Source organism: Taudactylus pleione, unplaced genomic scaffold (assembly GCF_031769625.1).
Source record: "Taudactylus pleione unplaced genomic scaffold, aTauple2 ptg000916l, whole genome shotgun sequence".
Taxonomy (NCBI): domain Eukaryota; kingdom Metazoa; phylum Chordata; class Amphibia; order Anura; family Myobatrachidae; genus Taudactylus; species Taudactylus pleione.
The window spans coordinates 1358311-1385917 of NW_028285317.1; the positions used below are offsets into that span (position 1 = coordinate 1358311).

The 27607-nt window shown below is 41.7% G+C and overlaps 1 protein-coding gene across 4 annotated transcripts in view; it reads right to left on the bottom strand.

Annotated features, from left to right (window-relative positions):
• Positions 1-8376: 8376 nt before the first annotated feature.
• CDK14 (cyclin dependent kinase 14) overlaps positions 8377-27607 on the bottom strand; it is a 691508-nt gene continuing 672277 nt past the window's right edge. For all 4 annotated transcript variants that reach the window (XM_088459604.1, XM_088459603.1, XM_088459605.1 and 1 more), the window contains one exon: positions 8377-9647. The gene's annotated coding sequence lies outside the window, so the exon portion shown is untranslated. The remainder of the gene's footprint in view (positions 9648-27607) is intronic.

Below are 27607 nucleotides of genomic sequence, written 5' to 3' on the forward strand. Positions count from 1 at the left end.
AATGGGCTGACCGCTGATTGGTTGAGAGAGACATCTGTCACAGCTCTCAGCCAATCAGTGCTTCCCCATAGATTTAATGGTGCACCGAGGACACAGCCACCGGCAACTCCACACTGAGGACACCACCAGCACCCACGCACTGCCGACACTCCACAGAGTGCCAGTCATCAGTGGCTCAGGGCGAAGCATTTTATTTTCTTTGCTGTTAACTACTACTACTTTAGAGCAATAATATTCCACGCACTCTTCTTAGTAAATTTCTGTGTTGTATTGTTTTCTATTGAACGTACTTGTGAGTTGTTGTGATTGGTTATTGCTAATACATTACTAATTTGCAAAACATTTTTAAACAGAAATAACTGCCGTGTGTTTGTGCCGCTGCTCTGTTGCTTGGTTTAGCCAGCCAACCTTTGGCCTATATTGGTGAAAAATATTGTGAGCTGGTCAAAATTGAGGGGAAATTAATGTTATGGAGGTTAATAATACTCTAGGACAGAGGTTCCCAAACTTTTTTGAACCACGGCGCCCTAGAGTATCAGCATTGTTTTCATGGCACCCCTAAGCCAAACATTTGTTGTCAAGAAATTCAGAAAAAATGTAGTAAAGTAAATTGTGCTTACCTGTCATCCTGAAGTTCATTTATGGTTGTGGACAGGTTTGTGCTTCTGTTTGTGCACATATTTACTTTACATTGACCATAAATAATTTGATTTGGTGCTGGACCACCAACATGAGGCACCCCAGCGATCTTTGTAAAAAATCCCAAGCCAAAATCGGACGACGAACTAGAACCAAAGCCAGCATAAATGGTCCAGCAGACATCTCTAGTTTTAAAAGGTCATTTAGGAACAGCAAGTGTTACACCACAGAGCAGATGCACTTATGACACCCACTTTTGAAAATTGGACATGTGTATTACAGTGCATGGCTGGTCTGCTGAACAAGATGGCGTCATCTGCAGTGGTGCAAATGTTTGCATTGGCCTCTAAGACAAGTTGGGCGGAAGGAGGGTGTATTTAGCCGAGTACAGATTAGCCCCATGAGAGATCATTTTGCACGACATGTAAAAAAAAAAACAACAATATTTAATTTTACTTGGTGACATATTTAAATGTGCTAACTAAGTGAGTATATAGGGAACATTAGAAGGGCGTTCCTTGCTTTCTGAGAAGGTGTACACCCTTTTTTATTTCCCCATATGGACTAAATTTTTCCACCACCTCTGACGTGTTGGAGTCTTGTCGTCCTGTATAATTAATGACACTTGAGTAACTGACAATATTATTCCTTATTCATAAAATTGGAAAAAAAAACCCTTGTTTATGGAACGAGCTGAAGAGTACCAAGAACTGCGGCTCGTTCCAAAAGTCTGGACGGTTTAACTGAAACCAATTACTAACTATACTCTGAGGACTGATATAGATGTTTTCTTTGTTTTGTAGCATATTAAAAATCAACTAGACTCTTGCTTATGTGTTGGCCATGAGGATTTATTTCCACTATGCCTGATTATTGCTCTCAGCACGAAAAAGGATGAATTAAGCAGTAAATTAATCAAGTTTACAAAGAATAGTTAATTTGATTATTATAGGACTTCATGCTGGCTGACAGCTCCGTATTCAACCGCTATGTTAACAGATAAGTGCACTAAGATAGATTTGTGTGTTAAGTGCCCGGACTTGTCAGTTATAATTTTTTATTACTATTAGTATATAAATATGCACACCACACTCACTACAGTATTTCTGGGCATTAGAATGCAGAAGGCATTTCATTGACTCAAGAGCGCTGGCAAAGATGGATTACTAATCAGCAAGTTGTTCATCCAACAGAGCCTCTTGTTGTAGACCACACAATGCTGAAGAGGAACTAGGGCGATGAGAGGACACTTGATACACTTCTGGGCCGCACGGGTGGCCCTCTACTCAAGAGGATGCACATTGACCTTAATTTCTGTAATAAATTAAAACAACACATATAAACACCTATCTATAATAACATATCAGCTGATATTTGAATCATGTTACAAACAAATCTTACAATTAATCAGGAAGGAATTGAGGCCCACAGATGGGGGGCTGCCTGTTGCCCATCACTGAACTAGAGTAACTAAACCCATAGCGAATTCTTATTTTTACAAATATATCTATATAGGGTATTGATACCTCCAGCTGAGTTATCCAATTTAATGCAATTGTAAGGCTTGGAAGCAACAGGTCCAGATAATCAATGGGGCAGATGGGACTATAGCTCCAGGCCATCATGTAAAAATATGCCTACCTTTATGACAGCCTAATGATTTAAAAACAAATAAAGTATTAAAAATTTAATTTCTTTAGTATGTCTGCCTTGCCTCCCCCGGGTCCTCCTCATCTGTTCATTTGTTTGGTACTCTGGTAAGCCGTATTTCTTTATAGTTATGTATTTTGGCTACACGTATTGTTTGATATGTACCTGTTTATGTCCCCCCCCTTCCTTCCCCCCTCCCTACCCTATGTCTTGAATTTTTATTTGTACTTTTTGTTTTCTCAAAACTCTGGAAAAAATTACTGAAACATTTGTTACATACTGCATATTCTTTATTAATGTCTATTTTTCTTCTTTCCTTGAATAAATGAAGAATTTCTATATTTCTATCAAAATGATGTAACTTTTCTGGTTTTGTGTTTAGGGAGACAAGGGCTGATTGTGTATGGGGAGTACACGCCCACCCGGCACTGGCCACTCCCTCATGGCACTGGTCACAGCTCCTCCCCTTCTCACTTTAGGACCTTGAGCATTTTCAGAGAAATTACCACTTGTAAGCAATAAATTGCCCCTTTGGGGACGCTAATTGTCTAGCCAACCAAAATCAGGATGGTTGGATAGTCTACTAGTGTTATGGTAAGGGAAGGCAATGGGGTGTACTTAGTTAAAGGTATCACATAAGTGAGAATCTTGTGAATGGCTGATACCTGCCCATGTGACACTGTCACCGCTGATAATGTGACTCGGTTGGATGTATCCATTCTTCATATGTTGCGTTAATATTTGCAGTCAGCAACAGTGGGATTGGTGTAACACAAGAGGGCTTCTTATAATTTATTCACACACACATCCAGCTGTTCAGTCAAGTCTAACTTCGTGTAATTCTATCTGCACCCCTCACTCTATCACCCCACATGGTGTGATGTTGATCTTTTAAAATGTGTCAGTTAGTAATTAATATGTCTGTGCACTAGCTAGGTGGTCTGGAAAACATGAACGTTCAGGGTTTATGAGGGCCGAGTTTGAGAGACCCAGGTATACAACATACAGTAGTTGCCCACCCTCCCGTAATTTCTGGGAGACTTCCAAATTTGTGGGAGTACTCTCGGCTCCCGGGAATGTTGGCAAGTCTCCCGCATGCCTCTCACTTTATGGGAGATGGGCAAAATTATGCGTTTCACTAGGAATTGTGGTCCAAACCATAATAATGCTGCACATTATGGCAAAGAAAAAAGTTTCAGGGGCGGGGCTGCAATAATGCAAATCGCAGTGTCACACCCTGCCCCGCCCACAAGAGGCATCTGCCTGCAACAGTCCTCTAGTATGATACACAATATACAAAATGATGGGAAATGGTTGTAACTTAACAGAAGAATGTCCTGCTATCTTATAAATAGAAGTCTACGCTTTTAATTAACTTCAACAACCTTTAATACTATTCACCACCCCAACAGTCCTCATTTTCATGGTACAATCCTGACTTTCCAGACAAGGGCTAAGGGCACTTGGAATTTGGGCACGTAGATGGTCATTTGTGTTTTATTGAGTCCCAATTATCAGGAATGTTGTGAGGTACTGTATGTGGCATTTGCTGTAGGGTTGTGTGTCAATTAGAAGAAAAGAGGTTCCTAGTTATGTTCCTAACATGGCTCTTTTTATATGGTGGCTTCTCCAAAATATAAAATCAGTACCCGGCGGGTTTGTCATTTTTTAGGCAAAGTTTGAAAACCTCATCAGCCCTTCTGTGACGGAGAACAAGGAAACGATCATCACACTTTCCGTTTCACTTTATTCAATCGAATAATACAAGAAAACAGTTACAAATGAGGCACAATTACATCTTTATTTATATGCACAAAATACACATTGTAACAAGTAAAGCAACAATATACGGTGCTACCTACAAGACCATGAAGATAAAAGTGTATCAGCATTATGTACTGAGCCAGCGATTCCCAAAGCTTCTGCGGTCATGGATGTTGTAAGCTTTAAAGTGTACCTGTCACCCGCACACTATGGAGGGGGCCGTCACAATTTGGAACATGATCTTGGAGAAGCTGTATCAAGCTATCTAAAGAGGACAAGTGGAGGTGTTCCCAATAGTAACCAATCAGCTACAAGCTATCATTATGCACTTGATAAATGATATCTGATTGGTTGCAGTGGACACATTTTACACTCTTTAGGGGTTTTTGTGAGCAGAACTAATATGCAGACTATAGGGTCAACTCGTGCAATGATGTCACTAGTCCCTAATGACTCCATAGGCTGCATTTTCATGAACATCTCGGCTCAGCCATCAAGCCACCCAACTGTCCTGATTTCCGTGGAACCGTCCTGATTTGTGGACCTCAAGGTGGGCAGAAAAGTGGGCAGGCGGTGTTTAGGCTGATTGAGGCAGGGCTTATTCTGCTTTAGCCTGTACAAATGTTTTGAAGTAAGGGTACACTTTAAATCTTTGTTGGACAACATCAAACACAACTGTAAGAAAACGTAGCTATCACATGTACTGTAGATGCCAGCTACTTGGGGACTGGTCATTTTAAAACAATTTTACTATTATGATGTAACTGTAATTATGATTTCCTTTGAGGCGTAGTCTAACAGAGGGGTATCCAGTCTTTGGCATGCCGGATTCTTCCAAAACATAATTGCCTTTGTGGGTATTATGACGAAGTTGACAATGGCAAGGACTCCTTACCCCTGGGGTAGACAGACGCGAGAAATTCAGCTTGCGAACCACTAGACTACACACATAAGACTTATCGAACCATAAACAGTGCAAATGTGCAGTCACCCACATGAGCCCGTACCATTTGGTTACTATGGGTCAAAATACATTTGCGCTATGCCAATAAGCCTGCATTTTTTGTATACCAAACGAATTGCAAAAAAAAAAAGAGTGCATCATACGAAACTATTAAAGGCTGTGTTAGCCCACGTTGTGAATGCAATAACGCAAAGATGCATTCTTATAAGTGCATCAGTTCATAAACAGTTAGAGCCTTCCCCCCACCAACATCGTTAGGGAAGATCACCATCAGGAAAACGATGGAATTATTTTGGGAGCACTAATATGCACCCCCACCCCGTTTTTTTTTTTTTGTCATTCCTAAATAAATGAATACATATTATATATCTAAATAAAAAATAAAAAAAAAGTCTTCCCGCTTGATCGTACATGAAAGACTAGAAAACAATGAGCGCATCCAGGTAAAAACTATTTAAAAAGGTTCTCTCAGTTCTGTGTCAGAGTTTGGAAAATAAAAACAGTTAGCTCTTGTGTCACATAACGCCTTAAGAGCTCCACATCCAGAGTATGCCAGTGCTTAATATGACGGATTACAAGGTTATATAAATATATTGATAGGAGAGGTCATGCGATATTTGCCATATCACAGTGATAAAAGGAACACATCCCATTTTTCTATCGGAAGGCCTGATTCAGAGACGGACGCTGAGGCGATCGCTGCTGCGATTTTGAACGCAACTCAGCTGCGAAAATATGCTAATAGTCACAAAGCTTACCCGAGCATAAGGATGGCCTCCGCGGTTTTCTCATGTGTGTGCGACGTCGCCTACCTGCGTAAATAACAGTAACATTCACGCACATTGAGCAACCATCTTGCCCTTGCGGCATGTCTGACCAGCCGCAGACTCGGCAGCTCTCCTGACAGCCCCCCGGGGTCACCACCCCCAAACGCTAACAACTCACTATGCAATGGAATCCTCTGCGTATCGATAATCGCAATGGGATCGCATCGCGGCTTATACGCTTGTGCGAAGGCAAACAATCGCTCGATCTGCGTACGTAAATGCCATTGTATCCATCTCTGAGACAGTCCCTGAATACTTCTGCTCTGCTCATCTTTCAAAAATTCAGGTTTGACCATTCCTTCATAAACATCCATGACATTTTGCACCTTAATGCAGATTGATAAACCCACTTAAGAGATCAGGTTGCAGTGTTATGCTGGCGTGTTGTAGCAATGTGTTAAGCTGCAATTTGCCAGATGCTAAGGTGCGAGTCTTACAAAAACTTGGCTGGAGAATATTTATTTTAAAGCAAGTTTAACTATTGCATGCTCCGAATACTAACATTATTGCATATCGTTTTTTTGCCTTGAGCTCTTTACAAGATACATTTTTACAAATTAGCGTTGAAAAAGGAAAACAAAAAAACAAAAAGACTCGCCCCTTCTCCCTGTAGCCCTTTTTTCAATGCATTTATCTTAACCTGAGCAAAGACCTGACTTGTAGATTCATCATCAAGCACACGGTACAGAGATATCCATCAACCCAAGTCATTAACTACTTTATATAACAACTTATTGTCATTATTCTGGTTGCTGGATGCAGCTCTCCAGAACTATTCTTATAAAATATGCCGTAAAAATAACAGTTTATTAAAAACAAATGCACATTTAAATGGGGGTTTCCACCTACACATTACTGTATAGGTTTGTACATGGCCTCCAGCAACGGTGACCGAAACACATGGCTTTGTCTAGCATCTTTCACTGTTACTCAGTCATATACCACTGTACCCAATGCAAAGACGTGTCGTGTACCAGTGCAAAGGAAATGAAGAGGTCTGCCTGATGATATAAATACATGGCTGTGAAACAAAGAAGGAAGGCAGAAGGTAAATATTTAGTAAATTTGGATGAGGACATTAAACAGTCAATAAATAAAAGTCATCTGGATGCTGACGCTCACTGTATATTGTATGTAATTTTATTAAGCTGTGCGTTTTTGCATTATAATTTTGCCGATACAGTTTTGTAATGTGGAAGTGACAATAAATTTGATTGATTGATTAAAGGAAACACTTCTAAAATGATATTTTGGTCATGTACAGCAGGGGTGCTGGATAGAGATGGTCCCCCATGCCTGCAGACACAGATCTGCACACTTCTTACCGAAGGCGGTATGCACGAGAGAGGGGCTTGCCAGCTGGCCATCCCACTCCTCTCTGCACAGTTCTAAATTCTGATATGTGATAAAGAATATATATATCAGAGTTAACAGACATCTTTGTAAATGTAAAGGTGCACATCTCACGATGGTGGTGCACTTTTCGGCAATGAATTTCGGCAGGAGGTGGATGCCGCGTCAGCGCCTGCCAAAATAATGACCTATCCAACAAGATTTCGGACCTGCAGCTATACCCACAGTATCTTTCCAAACGCTAGACGGATCATGGACGCAATAAATAGTCAGTGTCCAGAATTCACCCAGAGCTCATGAAAAACTACAGCGAGTGTAGTTACAGCCCCTGTCATCGTGACCATCAACTTCCAACATTACTCTAACATGTGTCTCAAGCACGCAAGATAGGCAATGAAATCAAGTATCTGACTGGTTAGGGTGCTTTAGTGCAAAGTTTGGACCCAAATGCCTTGTTCGTAAACAACCTCCTCTGAGCTGTCCCCATTGTAGGTTGATAAATGTACACATATTAACCTTTTCATTGCCGCAGCCTTCTTTATAGGCTTTGGACTGGAGTTTTGCTTCTAACACATGGCACTAATCAGATCTCCCATTTTAGTGACATATAATAAGATTTTGATTTAATATGGACTATTCCACCTGACAACTGCCGTAAGGATTTTTCTTTTTCCAAACCTGGCAATACACCACCTCCTGCATTTGTAAGAATAACTTGATCTACAGCCAGAAAAACAGGCCTAAAATGGGGACACAGAGGAAGCTTTGCTAGACTTGAAGTCGTTTCCAGGAGCAGTCAGAATGTAATATGAACAGCAGAAACCTTGGCTGCCTTTCATTTAGTAATTAAATGTCATATAATGGAGCTAAGGGGCCTCCGTTTCCAGCTTATTAAATCAAAGGAAGGCCAGCTATGTTCCAGGCGGATTGGGTATGAAATGCCGATAGTCAGGATCCCGGCGGTTAGTATCCAGACGCCAGGATCCCGACAGGGTCAACATACCGACACGTGTTGGTCGGTATGCTAACCCTCCCCCTCTCCCTACCCTAACCCTCCCTCTTTGGTGCCTAATTCTAACCTCCCCCCCCAGTGCCTGAACCTAACCGCTCCCTCCCCACACCCTAAACCTAACTCTCCCCCATTAGTGCCTAACCCTCCCCCTAGTGCCTAACCCCTAAACCTATTCCTCCCCGCTACTTACCTTCTGCAACCCGTCAGTCGGGATGCCGGAGCCGGTAATGTAAGCATTGGCATCCTGACCGCCGAGATGCCGAACGCTTCACGTTCCGGGCTGCACTTAAATTATATCAGGTTTAAAACTGAATGGCTCTCTTAAACAAGCCACTGAAAAGACAAAATGCACACGAGGGTGTATAGCAATCAGTGTGGAATGTACGCATAAAAATAGGAAATTGGAAAAATGGCTTTGGTATGTAACTACAGATTTCATATAATACTAATTATCCCTGTAATTAACGCCAAACGACAGAACATTGCCGTGGGCACACAGAGGGTCAGATCGGGCCTATATTGGCGTCATGTCATGTACAATTATCAAACGCTCCTCCCCTATACTATTGGTCTATTCCAGTGGTTCTCAAACTCGGTCTTCAGGACCCCACACAGGTCACGTTTTCCAGGTCACCCAGCAGGTGCACAGGTGTCCTCATTACTCACTGACACATTTTAAACGTTCTACAGGTGGAGCTAATTATATCACTACCGATTCTGTGAGGAGACCTGGAAAACATGCACTGTTTGGAGTCCTGGGGACCGAGTTTGAGAACCTGTGGTCTATTCGATAAAATCAACTTAATTTAGAGGCGCAATATCAGCAAAAAACGCTAAATATAATCAAAATGAAATATTTCAGTTCTTAGTTTTCCATTAGACATCTGAGATGCATCATATAAGTGTAACAAATTGGCATAAATATTGCTATTCATCAGAAGAGGCCTTGTTCCTTAGTGACGCCACAGCCCCCCTATATAAATATATGACTAGATGATCCAGTATGAAAAGTTTGCTTCAAGGATTTATTGCAAAATCACAAGAATTTTTTTTTTTCTTCCTCTAGAATAAAAAGTCTTTCAATGCCGATAGTCAAATTCAAGGTGTGTGGCCTTGTAGACCTGGCGACTGCGAATGTTTCCAGGCATTAGCATATAGATATGTGTTGTACTGTAGATAAAGAAATGAATTCTGGGGGAATGGGGCATCAAAAAAAAAAATTATGCCATGTAGATGTTACATTTTAATCTGGATATAAATCACAAGGTAGCAAATTGCGTGCGAGGCTTGAAGCAAATTATTGGGTGAAACAGTCTTGTCAGATCGAGTCCTCCGCAGCGAGGAGTTGGCAGAATGCTGATCAGCCATTCAGGGTCCTGCTCCATAAGGCAAATGTCTTATTCAATGAATTCCATTCTGCAGTGACTGAAGTCTTATCCTAATGAGGGAGAGAAGAAGGAGAGAATTCTTTACATGTGACAGGGCTGTTTTTCCAGATAACTTATAAATAAATTCAGTTTTGCAAGTGACAAACTGTAATGTGGCTGAAGATATAGTTTATATTTTTCTCTTGTTGAATAAACAGTATCTATATGCACAAACGGCCCTGGGTGCTTCACAGTACTGTATCCAGGGGTCCGGGCCCCTAGTAATGTGAAGGACTAAATATTCTATTCAGCTGTACTGTGATGTCATGATGGCGAATTGCAGTGGCGGGTGCATTCTAGGCCGACTTGACCTACTTCAGTGTCACAGTTGGTCACTGTACGTAAGGCGGAATGGTAAAACATACCGCCTGCTGTTGTCCGGGAACTTGTGGACAGTTGGCCAAGAAGGGTGTCTGCAGTAATCACTGCACGTGGTGGACCTACAAAGTACTGATGTCAATAACATCTCGTTGATCTATTTGTGGTCAGTGTCCAATCTACATAGTGTATAACAATTTTGGAGACCAGTATGGGTGGTTTTCTGGAACTCACAGACAGACACTGCATTGCAATCTAGTTTTGGAACTATACACACATAGATTTGTGGATAAATACATTAAAGCAAAATGACACAGTCTATGGATACCTGTGCTCTGTATATGAACAGGATATATACTTTAAGTACACATAGCCTTAATTAAAAACTGCATATCCCCTTAGAAACAAGAGCAAACCTTTCTTTATATCAAGTGATCACAAACCTAACTGGATAGAAGGACAAGCAGAAACTTCACAAACGAGGTTCACTAATAATAGCAAAAACAGGTTACATTGTGTATAAAGTAGCCACTAGTGAGTTTAAGCTCAGTCAAGGTTAATAAGCAGTGGGCAACCGTATACGATTAATACTGACCCCCGAGGATCAGAGACTTATGTAACCAATATGGTTATATACACTCTGTTAGTGTGTGTAGCTAACCAATGATAAAGAATAGTAGCAGTTCCAGGTATTACGAGAGAAAGGAAAGAGGGCAAAACATGGAAGTTGGGATTCATAACCAATTTAAGGGGCACGTTAAGCTGCTGGTTTAGTCATAAAAATAATAGCAATAATAATAACAACAACAGGATTCAGATAACCAAAATGAAGACACACAGAATAAAATGGGGATAATGGGGTTTGGATCTAAGAGAGGGACAGTTGTGGTACCACGTTGATAGAGATAATTTCTAGCATCATAAAATAATGACTTTAAATGCAGTTTAATAATGTGTTTATTGGGGAAAAAACACAATTAATAAGGGTAATAATTACATTTGTTAAACATTTCAGTACTTGAAAACATTTTTGTAATGTGCCCTCTTATATGTTGTTAAAAGTTTTTAAACAGTATAATATATATAATATTAGTATACTGTTTTTTTTCCTGCCCGATAAACCTGTCACAAAATTTGTCACTTATTATAGTTAAATATTACACAGTTAATATTATACGAAATGTAGCAAGGCGATCATTATTTTCACATTTTCAGTTTCAAAAAATAGTTGACAATGAAACGCGGGAAGGGGTACTGTCAATATAAATATAATGGACCAATTGTTACTTGTCCCAGAAGCATATATGTGATAAAAAAGTAATTGCCCATAATAATAAAAATAATAATAATAATAATAGAGTTGAAAATAATGGTAAGAACTCTCTTTGATTAAAGAAAAAAAAAAAAAAAGACTAATTATATATGAAGCCCAGTCAAGCGCGCTTGTTCTGGAGACGGTGAGGTTTGTGCCACCTTTAATAGGCGCAGAAGAGTTAGTAAATGATATGGAAATTTCCTCCACCATCGTGTGATGTAGCTGTTGAATTGGCCAAGTACATATTTGGACGTCAGCGGAACACTTGAGGATAGACCATACATTCATCGTGACTTTACCCTGGCCTCACTCCCAGTTCCAGCTGAGCTTGGCAATGGAATTCAACAGATGTTGAATGGCAGTCGAATTGGATGAGTGTCCTGTATATGGAGTACTTACCCATCAGCAAATACGACTCACCAGCAATATTCTATGGATCTCTTACATTCTTCACCCCACTCCGCCGCCTAATCTCTTCACCAAAAAACCCATATGGCACGCTCAGATAGAAATATAATTTGTAACAACTAGACATACCCTGCTAAAGTACTGCAGATTCAATGATAATTATCATGAATAAGACCCCGATAATTAACATTGTAACTCGCCGTCGAATCTGGAGCAATTCATCATTGCTCTAGCGCTGTGACAGGTAGCTGATGCGTAATCAGCTGTCCATGCGAGCGGCTTCACTGCTCCTTTCACTGCTCCTTGACGAGAGTGCGCATGTGTGACCTACAGGTCACGCATGAGCACAAGAGCCACTGACGTCCGGCGGAAGGAGCAGGACAGGGGCGGGAGGGATCCTAAAGGATCCCTCTTCGCAACTCGGAACGCCTTCACATAGGGAAGGAGTGGGTTGCGATCCACAAGCGGGAGCATTAGCCATGTGAAGATGGCGAATGTTCCCGCACTCAAGCACCGAAAATATTGTATTTTCAGAGCTTGATGAATTCTGTCCCCATACTAGTGTACACAAAAGGAAGGTAAGAAGCAGATGTCTGTGACATCTCCTGCTTTACCTTCTTGATGAATGGCCCGAACACTTACTTTTTACAATGAAAATAGTAATTTCCACCTGCTTTTGTAAAAATTAAGTGATGATGAATAGGCCCCCAAGGATCTTTAAAGAGCAAACTCGCTATTGTAGGTTCAATCCCAAAAAGTATGCTATACTCCGTAGAGGTAAGACAGCAGAGATATATCTACTCTGATACTCCTAAACACTCATTATTTCTCTTTGTATTAAAACATATAATCCATACATATACAGTAGGTGTAGAAAACTTGAGATGAGCAACTCAGTTCTTTTAGATAAATTAGCGCAAGTTCGGATTAGCTCGGATTTATCTTATTGGCTATCCAAAACACATAAGAGCCGCATACCCAATATGATGTGTTTTTGATATTCGAACATAATCGACTAAAACCAAACCACTTATCTCTAGTACAAACACACACACACACACACTTAAACTCTATTTTCAGACCAATATAATATTTTCCTGGTAAATGTGAGGAACAGGCAGTAGCTAAACAACCCTACCAGCATTTGGATAACATCACAACAGACCGCGAATATCCAATATAAATGATTGCTAATAAACCCATACAAGGGTGGACTGACTGCATTGCCAATGCCTTGATTCCATGTAGTATTATGTGTTTTTCCATGTACAGGAATTTTTGCATATACTGGTTTTGAAGGTTTTATTAAGAACTAGAGATTTGCAATTCGGTTCTCCAGAAATTTTAATCCACAGATCCGAGTCGCAGTTCTGCTCTCCTGAGGAGATCGGGACAGATCTGAGCCGTGGGTCTTAACTTCCCGCGATTCGGAATTCAGATTTTTAAATGGATTGCAAAAATTACATCATTTTAGCTGTTTTTAAAAACTTTGCTTTTTTTTTCTCCTAAAAAACCCATATCCAAAACCAAAATACAAAGATAAATCCAGATCCAAAACCAAACACGGGGGTCAGCGCTCATATTAAGAACATTTGTTAAAACAATTGTGAGCGACATTGGTGGTGCTTCTTTTCCGTTGAGTATCAGCAAGGTGAGGGATACCCCATACAAAGGAATACACACGTGTATAAAGGGGTTGGGTATGAAATCCCGGCTGTCGGGATGCCGCTGGTCAGAATACAGACTGTGGCATCCCGACACCCATAGGGAAGAAAGGTAAGTGTTTTCCTTACCCCTACCCTAACCCTCCCTGGTGCCTAACCCTAACCTCCACCCCTAGTGCCCAAGCCTAACCTCCCTCTCCCCGCACCCTGGAATCGGTATGATTTACCGCCGGACCCATGCCCGGCGGTCGGAATCCCGCCAGCGGCACCCCGGCAGAGGATGGAATCCCGATCGTCCAAGGTAAGTATTCTCTAACCTAATTCTGCCCCCTAACCCTAAACCTCCCTTAGGGGTGCCTAACCCTAACCTTCCCCCCAGTGCCTAACCCTAATCCCCCCTCTAAGTGTCTAAGCCTAACCCCCCCATCCCCGTCGCCTAAACCTAAGTCCCACGGGGGGGGGTGCTTTACCCTTAGTCCCCCCCGGGGGTGCCTAATGCTAACCCCTTCCCTTCCCCTAGCCTAAACCTAACCTCCCGTGGGGTGCATAACCCCAAGTCCTCCACGGGAACCCTAAACCTAACCCGCGCGCCCCCCCCCCACGCAGCTATCCGCGCTCAGCATCCCTTCGACCGGGATGCCGGGCGCCGGTCTCCCGGCGTCGGTAAAATGACAGGCGTCTAGATTTAGGTGCCTATCATTTAACCCTCGCTGGGATTAAGCAGCCGGGAAGCCAGCTTCCTGACTGCATACCCGCACCCTAAACCTAACACCCCCTCCCCGAAGCCTAAACCTAACCTCCCCCCATAGTGCCTAAACCTAACCTCCCTCTCCCCGCACCCTAACACCCCGATATCTACCTTTGGGATGCTGGCGGTCGGGATACTGGTGCCAGGTTCCCGACCTGTTGGGTTTTCTCAGCTGGTATTTAGACAGTCGGAATCCCGCATGCCGGGATGCCAACTACATCCCGTATAAAGCTATAATGTGACAGAACATCATACACTTATCTGTTTTATTCCTTTAAGTGATTACATTCAGAGAATAATACTGAACAATGGGATCATGGCGTTGCATTTTCGTGGTATGCCAAATCGGGCTATTTGGCACAATGTGAGGGTGGGTGAAGACACATCTGTACTGTGCAAATACACACATAATAGGTACAGCAGGAGTACACAGTCAGCACCTACAGATTTTGTGTCTTCCTAAGATTTGCCTGACTTCCATACTGTGCAGAATCCTTATGGTTACGGATTGTCCTTAATTATATGATGTTGCATACGTCTATTACCTACAACTATGGAACCAAGGAGATTATACGGAGATGTGACCTATTAACATTGAGATGTAAAGCAACTGTATGTGATTATTCTCTGCGAGCTTTCAGATTTGTGTACCAAATTGATATAGTTCCTACATGCCTACAGCATAGTAATCTTTATAACCACTGTGTTTTTTCGGTCACTTTTCTTTACTTTGTTTTTATTTTGCGGAATTTTATTTGCTCGGAGAATAATATTTGACTCATATTTCATTGGTAATAGCAATGAAAGTTATGTTTTAAACTATATCCCAGACAAGTGTACCCCATCTCTCTCCTCTCTCTTTCTCCCCTCCTCCTATTTGATCGTTGGAGATGCGAATTTCCATACTGCCCGCCATAAATGCAATGCACATACAGCTGTATAGAGATTTTTGCGTATCGTTGACTTGCGTCCCCATACGCCTAGAGGGCAATTCAGGAGCAGGCAACCATACTGTAACTATAATGTCACTATATGGTTGAAGACTTATTTCCGTCATGTAGATGCTGTTCCAGTGACCGCAGAACTATGATTAATCTCGTCCAGAATTGGGTGAAGAATCAAAGCCTGCAAAAACTTTTCAATATTGTATCAGCGCAGACAGCAAAGGATAAAAATGGATTAAAGACCATGCATAATGTCCTTACATGTCCTCACATGTCCTCTTATATATACTGATCTAAATTCATGTTTCAGCTATTAATATAATGTAAAACACAGTAAATCTGCAAGATACTTAACAACTTCGTGTCAATGCAGAAAGACTAAATAACAAGCTTTATCTTTTTCCACAGGACAAAGCTGACATTTTTTTGTTTTTAGGGGGGGGGGTGGATCCAATTCTGAAAAAGCGTCATGCTGTAGAGAACGATGAAAAATGAAATTAAGATCTCCCGCTGTGCAGGTGAATGACCTGTGGGAGCAGACCCTGCCTGCCAGGATTTCTACACATAGCAAGCATCAGACACAGAGCAGTTGATTAGATCATCTTCTACCTGCCACCGACTAGGCTCAGGAGACTAATTAGAGGAGGTACTGCCTGCGCAGACACCCCATTGACACCTAATTTGCTCAGCCGTAGCCCTTGGGGAGAATGCATTATCTGTGCAGCTGCACTTTCTGCTTTGCTGAATTTAGACATAAGCAAACCGGGGCTGCTAAGAACAATGAATTTCACCCCAGCACAATGACACTCTAAGCAATACACACAAATACATATAGAAACTGGAACAATCCAGGGGCTGCCTTGCTCGCCTTCCGGAGATTTTCTCACGGATAGGCACAAATTTTCAAGAAGACTAAAAAAACTGAAAGAAAAAATAAATAATGCTCTCCATCAGGGCTTAAAACTCTTCTCTTGTTTTATTTTTTAACTAAATACTCCCCCCCCTGCGCACGTGACGCCATGACGTCACAGAAAAGCGCCAAGGGAGCAGTAAGATCGGTGGCGGGCACATCTCCAGGCACCCCGCATGTTCCTCAGGGGTAATAATTGTCCACTTGGCCATGCGCAATGGGCGTAATAATTGTCCACTTGGCCATGGGGTACCTCAAGGGTAATAATTGTACCTCAGGGGTAATAATTGTCCACTTGGGTACCTCAGGGGTAATAATTGTCCACTTGGCCATGCGCAATGGGCGCCAGCACCGGCTGCACACCCCTCGTTATGGTCTAGATCAGGGTCGGACTGGCCATCTGGCACTTCTGGCAAATGCCAGAAGGGCTGATGGCCTGATGGGCCGGTCCAGATTGAAACCCTGGCCGACCAGCTCTGTCTGCTGGCGCACTGCTCGGCCGGGATACTGAAAGACGGAGGGCATGTGGCAAAGCCAGGCCCCATGCAGCCAAACCACACCCCTGCCCATTGAGGCCATGCCCATGTCCACGCCCCTTTTTAGCGAACGTGCGCGTCTAGGGCGCGCGCATCAGGGATTCATGCCAGGGCTGTTTTGCAGCCCCAGTCCGTCCCTGGCCTAGATGAACACCGACACTCAGCCATCTATTAATTATGATTTTCAAAACAAAATAGCAATAAAAAAAGAAAAAGGAAATATGCATTTACTCGACAACTTAAATTCTGAAAATTATTATTTTTTAAATAATACATGTTTTTGAACATACATTAAGTTGCCGACGTTGCATGCAGGCGGAGGTGGCCGGGCCTGGGTGCAGCAATGGACGGAGCTTAGTGGAGGTAAGCGGATTTAGGGGTGCGACGATGCAATTGAGTCATTGTAGCTCTGCCCCCCACGCTGTGCAATGCTGAGATTACTGGCATTGTGAAGCAGGGGGCGTAGCCACGACGACACGATTTAATGCGGATCGCGTTATCGGCCACATGTGTCGCACACTTCACTAGGGAAGTGGGCGGGTGCGGGAGTGCCACCCGATCTCCGGGAGCCTCCCAGCCATTCCGGGAGGGTAGGCAAGTATGCAGTAGCTGTATGTAATGCTTGTATGTCCTAATTTTAAAGGGAGGCTTCATTCAAAATGTATTGTCTAATTACAGTGCTTGAAAGTTTGTGAACCTTCCAGAATTTTCTATATTTCAGCTGAAATTTGGCCGAAAACTATCTCAGATTTTCACACAAGTCCTAAAAGTAGATAAAGAGAACCAAATCAAACAAATGAGACAAAAAAATGAGACATGCTAATTTTTTTTGTTCTTGAGGAAAATTATCCAATATCACATATCTGTGGCAAAAGTATGTGAACCTTTAAACTGGGTACCCAGCTATGTCGCAGGCGATCCCAGCACAGACGGGCCGTCGGTCCGTCCGTACACACTGGGCCATATGGTGCCCGACATGCGCCCCCCCCGCGCATAGCGCCGCATGGGATCATCAGCCGCATTGCCTGATCTTACATACTGTACATAAGATCAGGCGGTGAGGCTGACGACCCCATGGGAGCGCGACTACATACACAATACACATTTTTAATGATTTGTTGTTCCGATGTGTCGGAATTGCCCAAATCGTTAAAGATATCATGTAGTGTGTAGGAGCCTTCAGGCTTAGCAGATATTTTGAAGGTGAAATTAGAGTCAGGTATCTTCAATCTATGGGATGACAATCAGGTACGAGTGGACAACCTGTCTTTTTAAAAGAACAGGGATCTATGAAAGTCACAACACATGTTTCTGGTAGTGTATCATGCCATGAACAAAGGAGATTTCTGAGGCCCTCAGAAGAAGAGTTGTTGATGCTCTTCAGGCTGGAAAAGGTTAGAAAACCATCTCCAAAGAGTTTGGACTCCACCAATCAACAGATTGTGTACAAATGGAGGAAATTCCAGACCATTATTACCCTCCCCTGAAGTGGTCAACCAACAAAGATCACGCCAACAGCAAGGCGTATAATATTTTGCAAGGTCACAAAGGAACCCAAGGTAACCTCTAAGCAACTGAAGGCCTTTCTCACATCAGCTAATGTTATGTTCATGAGTCCACCATCAGGAGGACACTGAACAACAATGCTCTCCAAAAAGAACATTGCTGCCCGTCTGCAGTTTGCTAAAGATAACCTGGACTAGCCAGAAGACTATTGGAATAATGTTTTGTGGACAGATTAGTCCAAAATAGAGCTGTTTGGTTTAAATGAGAAGCATTAGGTTTGGAGAAAGGAGAACACTGCATTCCAGCATAAAAACCTCATCCCACGGTGGTGGTGTTGGTATCATGGTTTGAGTCTGTTTTGCTGCATCTGGCCCAGGACGATTTGCCATCATTGATGTGACAATGAATTCTGAATTATACCAGAATATTCTCAAAGCACACAAGTCATTCAACCAAAGAATGGTTAAAGAAGAATAAATTTAAAGTTCTGGAATGGCCAAGTCAAAGTCCTGACCTTAATCCAATCGAAATGTTATGGAAGGACCTGAAGCGAGCAGTTCATGGGAGGAACCAACCAAAATATATAATTTTTACTGATACCCAGGACAAGGTTGTGAGTGGGGAAATTTTGTTGTGGATTTTTTTTATTTTTAGGTTCACCATTGAGGAAATAAATAACAAATAAAATGGTATTGTTTCTGCACAGTTTTACCATACCCCCAAATTCCTCTGCTCCAGCCTTACTATACCCTGGTAATATTCATTTAACTCCATGATTAAAGATGTGACCTTACTCCTTTTACTTTCATTATTCTTTTTGCTATGGCAATTTTGGTGTGATAATTGTAGCAAGAGAAGAGTGGTGCTTTACCGAACAGATACTTTGGAACTTGCTTTGATAAATAGATCCATGAAAATACAGACCTAAGTTGCATCATTTCAGCCACTGACTGTTAAGGTTGCACCAGCACGAATAACTTAATTCATTAATTTCCTTCATTTTTTTTAATTTCTTTTTAGTCTGTATTTTTATTTTATAAATAATAATTGATTTATTGAGTAATTAAAATGTGTTGAAGCCAGCCTAGTGTGTAAAGTACTGTCAATTGAAATGGTAAAATTAAATGCCCTAGAGCCAATGGATTTAAGTCACTGCTGTAAAATAAATGCCATAAATATAAAAGAAATCTTTACATGGCTTGTTCGAGAACTGTAAAAGCACAGTACCATTTATCCATATTTAAATACCTCTGAGATTTGCTGTTCGCTGCCATTTTTTTTACAGAGTCCTTTTGCCCTCTAGAGAATACCGTAATTTATTTTGAAAACTCTTTTTCTATTTTTTTTTTACTTTGACACTCCAGCAAAACCCCTCTCTTACCCCTACATTGTCTAAGGAGATTTGCTGTGCAAAGAACAAAGTCTCCCAAGCTTTCTGCAATTACCATTTGAATCAGCTTTCACAACACAAAGAATGGTGAGATTTGAAACACAAATCTGTGTGTAAAAGAAACCCGCTTCCATTGGCCAGTACCGAATAGGTGTCAAATGACACTTTTAATATTTGCATACAATTTTATTTATCGCAAAATGGAAAAAAAACAGAAAAAAAAATAAACACTATAAAAAAATAAAACCTTATTGAAATATTAAAATGCTCTTTCTAACCTACCTAATATTGCATAGGTAAATATATATATATATATATATATATAATAAAGATATATCTATCTCATACACATCCATTGCTCCAATACACAAGTGATGTTAGTAATAGTAAATGTATACGTTACATTAAATAATATCTATATAAAGGCAGATTTTTAAAGTCTTATAATCTGTGAGTCATATAGGTAAATTTACTAAAAAGGATGGGTACGGGAGGTGGACAGCGATGATGTCACCAGTGAGTATTAGAATTATTTTATCATTATTTTTTATTTACATGGCGCCACAAGGGGTCTGCAGTGCCTTACAAAGTACATAAACATAATGAGCAAAACAAGAAACAAGTGACTTACAGTGCAAAAGAATGCAGGACAAGGACATGGTTTATAAACATTGCTGCGAGTAAGCAGCAGGGTTGCATCTTACCTCACTATGCCAGCGCCAGCATTCCCACAGGGGTGTAACGCTGTAAATTTAAACTGTTAATAGTGAAGTGTGCTACTGCACAGTCTCCAACAAAATGGCTCCTCAAGGGATACTTAATTGTCACAGTGTATATGCGCGTGTGCGGCGTCATCTTGTTGCTGTGTATGAGTGACATGGTGGATGATGAATGTCCTCCTCTTAGCTTCGGAGACCCGTGACGTTAACTGCTTGATCCGTTGTTCCTGAGCCCTGCACCGCTACCCATACTGTGAGGACAGTCACTGGCTGGTGATCTGTCAGCATCCGCTTCACTACAGGCACCGCCCCATCCAGAACCACAGAGCCTACAGAGTGGTCATTGCCTACAGATTTAACCACTGTTGTGTATAGTACTCTGCTCACTATCAATGCTGCACACACATTCCCACCATAACCATGTCGGTAAGCGGCACCAAATAATAATTTACTTTTTAACATTTTAAAAATCCTTATTAATAAAATGTTAACTTCTGGAGCCCAGAGAATAAGGACAGATGGTTAGAACCACTACGTGCAGACAAAATAGGCATTTTATTATATTACTATAACTGGTCAATAATGAAAAACAGGGACATTTAGGGAGAATATTTATAATATTCTGCGACTCTCCATATATCTATAAGGGACAGTCGTCAGACACAGATTTCTCTACCTAGAAGAGTATATTGTTCTTCTAATAACATTTTACTGTAGGTCTCAGCATGTCCAACATGCAAAGACTGCGAGTGCACGCTGGAACCACTCGAAAGACAAAAGATCTTGTACCTCTGGAAACAAAACCCCAAACCCTTAGTCTATCCATAGAGAATGAATGCATATGCATTACACTTGCGCCTATAATACCTGGGGAGGAGGAACAGAGGAGGGGAGTGGTCAGACTGTGGAAAAATGCTTATCTATTACTTGTGCCTGAAGGCTGGTGCAAAGATCCCTGATCCAGGATCATCAGTACAGACTGGCATTGTTTAAAAGAAAACAAAGTAAAGTAGTTCATCAGACATGAAGTAGTGCTCCTTACACACCCCTGGAGCTTTATTATTAATAATGTCAATAACTACAAAGTACAATAAAATGCTGCTCCTTTCAGATTTCATACACAACATATTAAGCCATAGAAAACAATGGGGACATACTGTATAATAGTAATTTATGACACAAGGATGCCTCACTAAGCACATATTGCGTTTAGATGGATGCAATAAATTGAAGCTTCTCTTGTAAACATTGGCTTCTCTCAGGCAGCAGTATCTCCGAAATCACCTAAAAATAAGGTGAACAGCGCCTCAATGCATAGTAATCCAAATCAAATTTGAATAACATAGATATTAAAAACTCATACATAAATGAATGTTAAGAAGGCTTATCTCAGCAGGTCCTGCCGAGCAGACACACCATTCCTTCCCTTGTTGGTATATTGCCAGAGTCCTGTGCACTTTTTGCTGATCCAGAGTATTAGAATGAAGATAAAGCCATCCACCACATCACTGCTGGACGAAGTCTGTGTTGCAGGAACTAACCCGACGCGTTTCATCTTTGCAATATCATCAAATCTATTGATTTCCGCATCGAAAAGGACATATTTATAGTTTACAGCTCTGTTTCTACTTCTCTGTTTCTTCCACTGCCATTGATGTGCAACTGGGTGCAATAAAATGTTGACTCCAAACTGGAATGTACACTCCCATAAATTATTTGCAATACATACACCTACGGTGATTCTCAGAATTAATTTGATTAATAAGTAGGGACTCATTGGATCATTAATTATCTGTGGAGTTGTCTGGGAGACCAGGAGGTGCAGCCATGCCTACAAGATGGCATAGACATTGTCCTTTCAGTGGTGCCCATTTATTCAGAGCCACGGTATACACAAAGTGCCGTGGCCCTCACACACTTGGCAATGTCCTTTTAGTACTGGGTTCCAAGAAGTCTATTATCTATCTACAGTAACTCAGTACATGTTTTATTATTTACCAATAAATGGAATTTCATATTGGTTTATCTGTAAAAGAATTAAGAGCAGTGTGATTTAGTCTGCGGTACCCTTTGGTTGACTCACATGTTGATTACCCAAAGCTTTAACGTATCGCTTTTTCTTTCATCAGGCAATGCTAATTTGTAGAACGCTGCATTTTCTTTACGGTGGAGAGTCTATATCATGGAGGCTGCACAGTAATAGCTGTTCAAGGTAAGATAGGCAGGAAAGGAGATAGTTGGAAGACAGGGCAGATAATAGTGTAAAAAAGGGGTATTCACAGCCAGACCACAAACCCCTTTCCAATTATGGGCCGTATTCAATTAGGTGCGAAGTCGTTTTCTGCAATAAAGTATCGCGAGTGTTGTTATTTCACCAAGCGAAAAGTTTCCTCCGTATTCAATTCTGGAGATTTTTTCGCCGGTGCGGAAACTTAATGCAATGGAACCTGTGAAAAAGTTTCGCCTATGAATAGGTGTCGAAAAAAAGTGCAGAATTGGGGTTTTGGGGTGCAAACCTCGGAAAAAAAACATTCCACCCTTGGGACAGTCCCCCAAAGGTAAACTGCATTAAAAAAAGTTTAAAAGATACTTTTGATCACCCCAAAAAAGTACTTTCATTTTGGGGGCAAAAAAGTCCAAAGTTGGGGGATAAACTTAAAAACTAGCGAAATAGACTCCACAGGGCCCCCCCAAGTATGCCCCAGGTGTTTTTAAGTTTGCAGGTGGTTGCGGCAGGTGGATTTTTAACGTTTTTTAAAAGTTGACTTTAGCAACTTTAAAACATGCTAGCACCCATTTTCATGTACCCCAAATTTGCTGGGGCAAATTATTTTCACCTAAAAAACCTGGTAAATGCTATTCTTCACCACTTATGCAAAGACACTAAATAGCAGCTATTGCAATAATTTCAGTACCCCAAATACCTTCAGCAGGCCTATTCGGGGGTATCTATAGTGATCCCCAATGTCAGTGCATCTTTTGGGGGATGTCAGGCTGGTTTCCCCAAATCCGACAGTACTTTTCGCATGTTACAGTTTCGCCGTGTCCCGTTTTCGCAGATTTCTAATTGAATACGGGGATAAGCGGGGATGAGCGTGATACTTTTTTGCACTGAAAACCAGTGATGTCGGCGAAAAGACTTTACGCAGCTAATTGAATATGCACCTATGTGTCTATGTGCCATCATGTAAGTAAAGATGATATCAAATAACCTGTCAGTTTAGGTAATAAATCATCCCAAATTCCCATCTCCGGAACACCCTATAAGGTTAGTGCTTAATACATCTCACAGAGCTCAAACCAATGACTCACATTTAATGGTTCAGAATATATATATGTATATATTTATTTTTTTTTGCAAAAGACCAATAATATCATTTAAGCATGCTACACAAGACATATTTCAACATATAGGGCGGAATTCAATTGTATTCGCGGCCCGCATCTCCCGTCTAAATTGACAGGAGATCGCGGGCCACTATACAATTGTCCAAGATGTTCGCGCTGATTCCGCCCATAGAGGGCAGGTTTAGCTGCGGAAAGCAGCTAAACCCGACCAAAGTGCTGGGCGCGATCGCGAAAAGTGATGTTTGGGCGCCCAAACATGTCACTTTTCGCACATTTCAGCTCTCATCCCCCAGGGGCTGCGGGCTGAAATGTAGCGCTGGCAGCTCATCGTGCCCGACAGGAGCAAGAATTGAATAGCTCCTTTGGGCGCGATAGCGGCTATAAAGAATTGAATTCCGCCCCCATAGAACAAAATACTTGCTGTATGCTATGTTAAATTAATAATATTTACATCTGGCAAGAATCCCAGAGCTCGAAAGATTTGAGATACAAATGGAGGTTCAGAGCCCTTCCATTTGTTGCTGTCCGGCGCGGATTGTGTTTTATGTAAAAGGAAATGGAGTTAGTCAAATAAAACCAGATAAAGCTAAATCATACAACATCTCCCTCATCAGAGCTAACACTTATCACAAAGAGCAAGTCCTATTACTAGTCCTCATTTAGGTTACTGGTCAATTGATCGACAATAAAAAAGGTTGACACCAGAAGGTCGACACATTCTGAATTTCTACATTTTGGTCATTAGGTCGATTATTATTCCGTAGACATGAATTTAGGTCGACAGTCTTATTTTTAGGCTAAAATAAAAAAAATGTAAAAAGTGGAGACATTTTAAATCTTGACCTTTTAACTGTGTCGGCCATTTAACTCTGTTGACCTAAATACATGTCTACAGAATGATGGGCGACCTAATGACCATGTCGACCATTTTACTGTCGACATTCGACCTTCTGAAAGTTTACCGTTTATACTACACCCCTTCTTTAGGATACCTGCTGGATAGTGGTCATTGTTTATGTGTTATTACGTTTGGCGATAACTCTGGAGGATGACGTTCTGTCCCTACTGATAAACTGATTATTTACACTTATAGCATATAGTCGCCATTCATGTCTCATGAATTCTTATATTATTTATTTATTAACAGTTTCTTATATAGCGCAGCATATTCCGTTGCGCTTTACAATTGTAAGCATTAATAGAACAAAACTGGATAATAACAGACAGATATATAGGTAGGAAGGCCCTGCTCGCAAGCTTACAATCTATAAGGAAATAGGCATTGATACACAAGGATAGATGCTATATATTGCATTTTGGTCCAGCCAGAATGCAGAGTTTCTTGGTTGGCTGCATGATCCAGTCACACAGGAATGTCGACCAAATGTCATGAGGATGTGAGAGAAAGACGATGTGAGATTGGGTGTGGACTGTAAAAGGGGATGTAATTAGATATGGAAGCTATGAAGGTTATGTGGGAGGTTCTGGAATCTGATAAGCTTGCCTGAAGAGGTGAGTTTTCAGGGAACGCTTGAAGGATTGGAGACTAGAGGAAAGTCTTATTGTGCGAGGTAGGTTATTCCATAGAGTGGGTGCAGCGCGAAGAAAGTTCTGTAACCGTGAATGGGAGCAAGTAATGCATGGGGATGAGAGACGCAGATCTTGTGCTGAGCGGAGAGGTCGGGATGGGAGATATTTTGAGATGAGTGAAGAGATGTATGTTGGTGTGGTTTGGTTAATAGCCATATGTGTAAGTGAAAGTATTTTGTATTGAATACGGTAGAAAACCGGCAACCAATGGAGGGACTGACAGAGCGGGGCAGCAGAAGAAGAACGTTTCGCAAGGAAGATAAGCCTTGCAGCTGCATTCATAATGGATTGTAATGGTGATAGCCTGTTTTTGGGAAGACCAGTAAGGAGGCTATTGCAATAGTCAATGCGGGAAATTATAAGTGCATGGATTAGAGTTTTTGCAGTGTCTTGTGTGAGATATGGTTGAAATATGTATATAACATGATTTTGAGACAGATTGAATATGGGGAACAAAGGACAGTTCAGAGCCAAGGATGACACCAAGGCAGCGAGCTTGTGGGGCAGGGTGGATGGTCGAGGTATCAACAGTGATAGAGAGATCAGGTTCGTAACTGTTATTGGCCGGTGGAAAAAGAATTAATTCTGTTTTAGAAATATTAAGTTTCAGGTGGCGAGATGACATCCAAGATGAAATGGCAGAAAGACATTCAGTGACACGGACCAATACAGATGGAGATAAATCTGGAGAGGATAGGTAGATTTGAGTATCATCCGCATACAGATGGTACTGAAATCCAAAAGAGCGGATTAGTTTGCCAAGAGAGGTGGTATAGACTGAGAATAGTAAAGGACCTAAGACAGACCCTTGCGGTACTCCAACTGATAGAGGTAGAGAAGAGGAGGCAGAATCAGAAAAACGAACAGTAAAAGAGCGATCAGATAGGTAGGAAAAAATCCAAGAAAGAGCTGTGTCCTTAAGACCTAGGGATTGCAGTGTTTGTATGAGAAGAGAGTGGTCAACAGTGTCAAAATCAGCAGAGAGATCTAGAAGAATTAGGAGTGAGTAATGGCCTTTAGCCTTGGCAGTGACAAGATCATTTACTACCGTAGTCAGTGCTCTCTCTGTGGTGTTGGAAATGAAAGCCGGACTGAAGTGGGTCCAATAAGTTGTGTGAGTTAAGAATGTGTGAGGTGGGTGTAGACAAGTCTCTCAAGTAGCTTGGAGGGGCATGGGAGCTGGGAGATAGGACGGTAATATATAGACATTTTATCTACTCACCATGAAGTGTACAAGTCTTAAACATATTACATCACCCCAGTACTCGAGTACCAAATTAGTAAGAATGATTTAACATGTCACATACTAAAGATGGCCACACTGTGCGATTTGTGTTGCTCCATTCAATTAAACTGATCAATCATTAAACTGTGGGCCTAATTCAGCGGAGGACGGAGTTGCTTTGGCAGCTGCTGCCATGGTGTAGCTGCAACAGCACTAATATGCCTCCCGCCTGCATTACTGATCTGCATCCTATGACGCAGGATCGGATCATCTGCGATACCGCTGGCCAGCTGAGTGACCCACGGGGTCACGCAAGCCATCCGCAGCAGATGCAGAAAATAGACCGGGAAATCTAAGTCAGCTGGCGGAGCTGCTGGCATCTTCACTCCCCCCCAATGGCGGCTGTTTTGGGAAACGGAGGCTGTCTCCCCCCCACACACCCCTTACCACCCGGCAGCGACTGATGGCCTTCCATATACAGTGTGTAGGTTCTTCAGGATTGTAAAACTCTTGGAAGCAGGGCCAGACTGGAACTAAAAATCGTCCCTGGCACTTGAAGCACACAGGCCCACCTCAGAGACGGCATCCAGCTCCTGGCACCCTCATCTCAACTCAGAGCCCCCCCCCCCCCCCCCCAGTGTGTGCAACATTATGTTATATTGTGCCAGTTACATCGGTCCTGCTGAGCAGAGTGCCAGGAGGCGGAGCTGCTGGGCCAAGTGTGCAAACAGCTCAGGCCCTGACTGCCGACCAGGCCAGCTCGTATCCAGAAAATCCGCCAAGCAGGGCACCAGGAGGCCATTGGCCCATCTGGCATTTGCCATTGGCCCATCTGGCCCTGCGTCGAAGGCACAAACTATTAGAAAGGAAACGTTTTGTTGAGTGCGAAACAGACACCATACATAAAAGAATAGGGGATTGCAGAACACAGTGCCAATACTCGCTGGATCATAAGGAAACACTATCTTATAGCTTTCATGCTGTCATGGCACAGGAACGCTTAAATTCATATCGGTAAATGTTGCAAGATGCTTTTTCATAAAGGATGAATGTAAATTGTAAAATCAATGGTCCTTTCACTTCAAGATATTTATCTTACATTTTTCATCATTTAACATTTCATCAGTGAGGAAACTCACATCTAAATGTGTAACACTGCCAATAGAGAGGACTAGAATGGGTCCCCTTTACATTAATTGTAATTACTTAAATAACACAAGTCTGCGATGAAAAAGCTTTTTTAACAAATTTATGTGATAGTTATAGATTTTTGGCTTCTGAAAACGAAAATGCCTCCTGATTTTGCATATCACATTACGTTTTTCTGCAAAATGTGTATTTATGAATGTC